This window comes from Cyprinus carpio, chromosome B8 (assembly GCF_018340385.1).
Source record: "Cyprinus carpio isolate SPL01 chromosome B8, ASM1834038v1, whole genome shotgun sequence".
Lineage (NCBI taxonomy): Eukaryota > Metazoa > Chordata > Actinopteri > Cypriniformes > Cyprinidae > Cyprinus > Cyprinus carpio.
The window spans coordinates 19,718,103-19,725,823 of NC_056604.1; positions in this window are offsets into that span (position 1 = coordinate 19,718,103).

Below are 7,721 nucleotides of genomic sequence, written 5' to 3' on the forward strand. Positions count from 1 at the left end.
AGACTTAAATATAGCACTTAAATAATATACCTCAAAAGAATATGCTTAAGTGCAAACTAAAAGTAGTTTTTTTGCAGAACTTAACCACATGCTAATTGCAATTAAAAAACAACAACAACAACAACAAAACAGTTTAAAATTATATTAAATGTGCTTTTTTGACTACTCAAGTAGGACTTACATTTTTATTCTGTATGTAACTCCATACTTCTATTGTCTTATTCTCTGTTTCTTAATGATTTTACATGTACTTTAAAGCAAAACTATTAATTTGACATTAAGAATACTTTGAAACACATTTGTGTAAAAGTGCACAGTTAAGTGGCCATTCTTTGCCAGTACGGATCTTTAAGAATATACTTTTAAGATTTGAAGTACACTACATGTGCACATTTAAGTGCACTTCTTTTTAAAAAGGGTAATACTATCAAACCAAGAATTAAATTGATAGGTCTAATTATCATTATTTACTCACCGTCGAATTCCAGTCCAATATGACTTCCTTTCTTCTGTGGAACACAAAAGAAAATGTTTAGAGAAATGTCTTTTATCTACAATGAAAATCTATGGGTTCCAGTTTTGTTTTGAACCTCATTGACTTTCAGTATATAGACAAAAACAGCTGAAACAGTGCAAACCATTTAGAAAACCCTAGTAACCGTAAAGTTACGTTCTCAAATTCATTAATAACACTTATTCCTGTAAGCAAATCAGTGGGTGTTTATGCTCAAATGGCATGCAGATTTCTGCTCTTCCAGGTCTGAGGTCACATTCATTCTGTCTAAGCAGGAAAGAGGAAACCCAGATAAAATGTTTTCATGAGGTCATTGTTGCCTTTGGGAGGTCTGGGTGTGGTGATGATTGACTGACATGACAGGGTGTGTGGATGAATTCAGGAGAGGTATAGTGTATTGTTGGAGGAACAGGGCGGAGGTTCAGCTTTAATGCGTGGAGGGTTCGCATCTGAATTAACCCACAAGACACTTCATCATGAGCCAAAGTCTTGCACAGCAGAATTCCAAGCCAACATCAGTACTCCATCAATGATGCACAAAAAAAAACACATCTATCTGCTCAAATGCACAGTGGGATAAGGATTGTTTATGTGCAAGCCACACTTGGATACGTGTGCTTCTTTGTTAATATGGGCATGAAAATATCAAGACCTCACTCATAACTCTAATAAAAGCTGCAGGTTGTCATATTTGGTGCAGGATGTCATTAATATGATTAAACTGAGAAGACAAATGAGCCGTGGCGGGTTAGTATTGTGCAGCTCCAGTGTCCCAGACCCCCTAAAGTTCCTCTTGGCTTGCCTACAAGTTGCTTTGTGTGTATGAGAGTCTAGTCAACCTTTCCAACACACACCCTAATCCAAACTACTACGCTGAGACTTCGAGTCATCTATTCCTTCAAAAACATTAAATAAACAGATTCTGAAGCCACCGAACACTTAGTCCCAGAGGTACAAGAACTAAATGTCATGATGATCGACAGCTTCTTTGTACTTGGCTGTTCACTCAAGAAGGGGATTTCCGTTCCTGCCCATCAGAGCCTCTGATCTACAGGCATAACTGGATTTTGTTGATTTCATTGGAGCTTAATGAGGTTATTTTCCACAGCAGCCCTTAATTCAGTGCTCTCTGAATGCGGTTAAGGCATACAAAACAGCATCTGAAACCTGACCACAAGTGGATTGAAACTAATTATGACAATAGCACTGCAAGAAGCCCCCAGAAGTCCTTCACTTGTGCAATACACTCAGCAAATAAGCGTTGATTTGTCTGGCTGCGATTCGAATCATATTTTATGCATTACAATACTGAAAACTTGACATCTGAGAGTAGTTTAGGAATGGAACATTAAAGCATTCCTTTATCTAATATGTAGCATTTTGCAAAAAAAAAAAAAAAAAAAAATTCCAAATCATTCTAGAGAATTGATTCTAAATAATTCATCCTTTGCATTGGAAAGTCTGAATCATTCTAGTGAGCCAATTCATCCTAATCAATTCTCTATCAGGGTACTGGAAAACCTGTAATTATTCTTATTAATTGGTTTGTTGTGAAATTCATCTCTCTCATTTGTTGCATTGAAGTCTGAATCATTATAATTAATTGATTTATCCAATTCTATATCTTATATAAAATGCTGGAAATTCAAATCATTCCAGTGAATTGATTCATCCTAAACTATTCTTTCTCTTGGGGCATTGGGATATGATAATAATTCTTCTGAATCAGTTTTATCTAAACAGTCCTCTCTCTCCTATAACCTATTGTTACATGTCTGAATCATTCTAGTGAATCAGTTAATCCTAGATATTTCTACCTCATACAGTGTTGGAGAGTCTGAAACATTCTTATGATTCATTTTAGTGAATTCATCCTAAATGATTCTTTCTCTCATATGTAGCACTGAAAAATCTGAATCATAATAATCATGTACTAAACAACTCTCTCAGAGCACTGAAAAAAAATAAAAACTCTGAATCTTTCTAGTGAAGTGGCTCATTCTTAATGATTCCCTTTTCTCATAAGTAACCAGTGTTGGCAAGGTTACTTTGGAAATGTAATAGATTACTTATTATAAGTTACCAATTTTAAAATGTAATAAGTCGTGTGACTATTTCAATTACTGTAACTGATTACATTTGATTTCTTTTCTATTTTTTTAACTAATATTTTAACTGTTAATCATTTTCAAACATTTAAAGCAGTCAGGGTTATCCAAAGGGTAGTACTCAACACTGTCCGACTTTTCATCGCTCAAATTAAGATGATAATAATTTATTTTTAAAGCACAGCCACCACAAAATCAGACGTTAGCACCTCTTTTTACTTTGAGATCATTCTGAGGTTAAATAGTGATTTAAAATCAAAACAAGAAATAGTTTAATAGCTATGACACTGCTTTTGAAATCAAATCTTTGCATAGATATGATAAGAAACAGTGGCTTCTAACAATACCTTGGAAAAATGTCCCCACAACCTAAAAGTGTTGACGAGGGGGGGAAAAAATACTAAAATCAGTAAATGATGTTTATCTGAAAGTGTAACAATGCAAACAGGTTTTCTGTAAGGTTAGGGGATAGAAAATATTGTTTGGTCAGTATAAAAGTCATAGAAGTCTATGGAAAATCCCCACAATTCACAGAAACAAACGTGTGTAATTTGTAATCATTAACATTTTCATAAGTAATTTAATTGCATTTTGTCTCAGTAACTGTAGGACAGATTATAGTTATTTTGTAATGAATTTACGACATGTAACTAGTAACTTCCAAGCACTGTGAGTAACTTCATGAAGTCAGATTCATTAGAATGAATTGCTTTATTCGGACGATTTACGTAAATGAAAAGATAAAAATAATTTTATGGTATTTTAGATATTTATTAGTATTTTAGATATTCTTTTATTTTAAATGTAGTGTAAATGTATCTATTATTTTAAACTGTTCCTATTATTGTTATTATTGAAAAAAATATTAAATAATATTTTTTGTAATTGCAAACTTTGTAAAAAATAAAATAAAATAAAATAAAATAAAATAAAATAAAACATTGCTCCATTTATGTAGCTATAGTGCTGTTAGGTTTATATATATATATATATATATATATATATATATATATATATTATATATATATATATATATATAGAATATATATATATATATATATATATATATATATATAAAGCTATAAAAACTTTAAAAACCTAGTCTAACTCAAGACACAGTTTCAAAATAGATTCAGTAACACTGATTGAAGTCTATGCTCAAAAAAGAGTGAGTGAGACTCTTAATAGATGGCAAGTATTTGGTGTGTCCTGTTGTGTGTGCATTTGCTAACAGGATGTGAGGGGTACTGTATGAACAGCCCTAATCAGCAAAGAAGTAGCCCTCGTGACACACACACACACACACACACACACACACACACACACACACACACACACACACAGACTGAACGGGCACCGTAGGAAGTCACTGTAAAAAACACAATGCAGTCTTTAGAACCGCTGGAGTCAAATGTGAAGAGTCAGAGGAATTCAGAGGTCCCACTCATGACGACAAAAGACAGATTTATGTCCAGATAAATCTTTGAATACTGTCATACTTCACTTTCATACATCACTGCCTGAAATAAAAAGCAGAAATACTGATGAAGAAACTGTTCCTTACTCTGACCCTGACAAGAAATACAACTGTTCAGAAAATGTCTGGGAATCATTGCTTGATTGGTCAAATATAAAGTGCTCTGTATTTGAGTGGGCCTTAGTATAACACTCATCAACCACAGTGCTGAGAGTTTCAGCTGCAACAGGAAGCTGAATTAATGTAGTTTGTCTTCATTTAGAGTAAATGTCATTCATGGGAAGAGAGTTCAGAGAGAGAATAATGATCCATTTTGTGACAGAAAAAGCTCAACATATTCAGACTGTGAGGTAAACTACAGTCACAAGGGCTACTATGTACAAAGTCTCAAACTGAGAGGAAACAGAAATGACAAGAAGGGTCATGTACAGAAAGCTAAAGACATACATCTTTATACCCTGAGCAACAAGGGACACATTTGCCACAAAGCAGCATTACACCACTTAATAAATCTATGCTAGAAAGCAAAATAAATCTTTTCCCATGGTAAGAATGTAGCGCTAAGTATTTTTATACAGAGGTCAGATGTTTTTTTTTGTTTGTTTTTTTTTTTTTTTGGTAAAAGACATTTGTAACTATAAAAGTGAGACACCCATAGTGAAAAAGAAGTACAGTTTAGCATACTAAAAAGAGTATTACAAATATAAAATAATATAAAGAATAAACTTTGAATGCAATTGAATGTACTAAAAAAAAGCAATGTTTTCAGATGCTGAATTTCATGCTAATTATAACTAAATTAAAAGTTATAATAGTTTAAATTAATAATAAAGGCAATTATTTGAACCCAAGAGTGCTTTTTAATGTACTTAAGTAGGATCTTTACATGCAATTTCAGAATCACTTTTATTATTGTCTTTAAAATATGGTTACAAAAATAAAGGTGCTATACGATGCCATAGAAGAACCTTTTTGTCTAAATAGTTCGATTAAGAACCTTTAACATCTGAAGAACATTTCTGTTTCACAATAGTTTCTTTGTGGCCAAAGAAGGTTCTTCAGATTATAAAAAGGTAAGAAAGAGGTGGTTCCTTAAAGAACCTTTGAATGAATGGTTCTTTGTGGGACCAAAAATGGTTCTTCTATGGCATCACTGTGAAGAACCTTTTAAGCACCTTTATTTTTAAGTGTGTAGTGTACTTCTGAATGTACTGACAAGCATTTATGGTACCTAAAATGTCCTATAAATTAAAGTTAGTTTAAATACTAATTAAGTGCATTACATGTGATTTAGTATGACTTTGTAACACAAAATAATTTTTATTAAAACAGAACTTTAAAGTAAACCTTTTAATCTGACATTATTACAAAGTGCCCTTAAATGTGTTAAGAAATAGTCAAAGACTTTTCTTAGTTAACTTCAGTGGCCTTTTATTTCAATACAATGTAGCAAACTTATTTTTCACAAGGGAAGTTTTCATAAATAAAACGAATTGGTACTTTCCAAAGAAAATTCCACTTTTGCCATGTACTGTAAAAAGCACAAAAACCTACAAATACAAGCAGAACAGATTACTTCCAGACACATTGAGAGATGCCACACTAGAGGAGAAACACAAAAGACAAAACATAAAATTAATGATGCAAAAAAATTTTTTTGATTCAGCCATGTGGGCAATGGCGCTTGAACGACCAAAAGCTTGCAACAAAATGGGATGATGGGGTTACTTGCTTTATCACAAAGGTAAGGCAAACAGCCAAGAAAAATACACACTCAGCACACACAAACACATGCTCAATCACCCATCCATCCACACAAACACATGCACACACAAAGCGTGCTGTCAAATGCCAGAATAATCAACTCTCGCACGCTGTCCAGCTAAGTTCAGCACCATTGAAGCATTGAAGACCACGTAATGCTGTAAATAAACCTTGTGATTCAAGTCACTCAGCTGTGAAAGTATCTCCTTCAGCATGCTGGGAGTGATAGGGTCAAACAAGCACAATAAACACAAGGCAAAGAGGTAATGTATTAATCAATATACTAATATACTGATCAATGTCCCAGAGTTGGCTAATAAGCAATGTGGGTGAAAGATGGATCCAAGGTGAAGTGTGTATTTTCAGTGCCACAGTGTCACCAAATGTGATTAAATAATGAGACAGCACAGATACCGTTTTTACACTACAAATGGTTTACTTACAGTTGTCTCTGCATATTAAAATATTTAAGTATGATCAACAAATGGTTTACTTACAGTTGTCTCTGCATATTAAATATTTAAGTATGATCACATTTTATTTTAGGGTCCCAATTTCACTATTAACCCTCTGGGGTTACACTTGATTACAATAATCAGCACAAACTGGGCTACAATAATATGAAAGCAACATGAATGTACATGTTTGTATTTTTGAGAAAATAACGTTACTGAAAGACGAAAACATTTGAGAACTGGATGTGGTAGACTTTGTAGTTTTCGCTACAAAATGATGTGAAAATCATCCTGTTCACACATTCACAGAAAACAAAACTGAGTTGATCTAACATTTGTAAAACATGATTTGTGTTAGAAAGGCTGTATTCAAGGGAGTGACAATGGCCATGAATAATTAGTGATTCACACCTGAGAGACAAAGGGTCCCTCCCCAAGTGACTGTGAAGCGAATAAGAAAGAATGTGAGGAGAGTAAAAAAACAGGGTTTTGGTTATTTGTATTTCATTCACAACACAGTATAGTCAAAATATACACCGTGAAGGTCAAAGACACATTACTGAGCACACTAATCTAAACACAGAGATGTGAACAGTAACAGACCTTTGTGTAATTTCTGGAAACTGATCCTGATCAACTGTTTAAACAAGTTAAGTGACAGTGAAAGTGAAAGTGACGTGACCCATACTCAGAATTCGTGCTCTCCATTTAGCCCATCCAAAGTGCACACACACACCCGCATAGCAAACGGACTTGGCCCAAATGTGGCCTCAAGCTGGCACTGCTGGCCTCCTGTCGGCAATGGCATGTACCCTTTCAGCCAGAGCTGGGCCATGTGTGGCAATGACGGCAGGGCGGGGATCCGGCAAACAATATGAGGGCCGATTGTTGGTGGGAGGAGTGTGGCCCAGATCAGTCAGGTGATATGTGACCCAAATCAGGCTATGATCTGGCAGCATATTATGTGACCCATGATAAACAAGATGCATGATAATGGTTAAATGATCACATACATTTTAAACGAAGTGTAGTATTGTTAATATAGTCTTTGAAATGGCAAGTCAAAACAAAATTAAGCAAATTAGTCAAGTGCATTAAACTGCACTTAATTAAAATTTTATTAAATTTTTATATTATTATTCTTGGTACAAATAATCTTAGAATCCTTACATGAAAAGAGAGTGAGAGAGAGAGAGAGAGAGAGAGAGAGAGAGAGAGAGCGAGAGTGAGAGAGAGATAATTTAACCATCATGTAATAATTATTTGGTTTACCATGAGGCACATCATTATTATTAGTATGCTGTCATGCACAAGCATTAAATAAAATGATCATGAAAGTATTTTATTTTTTATTTAAATCCTCTGTATCCATGTGATGCTTGGTGTGAGGAACAGAACAGATC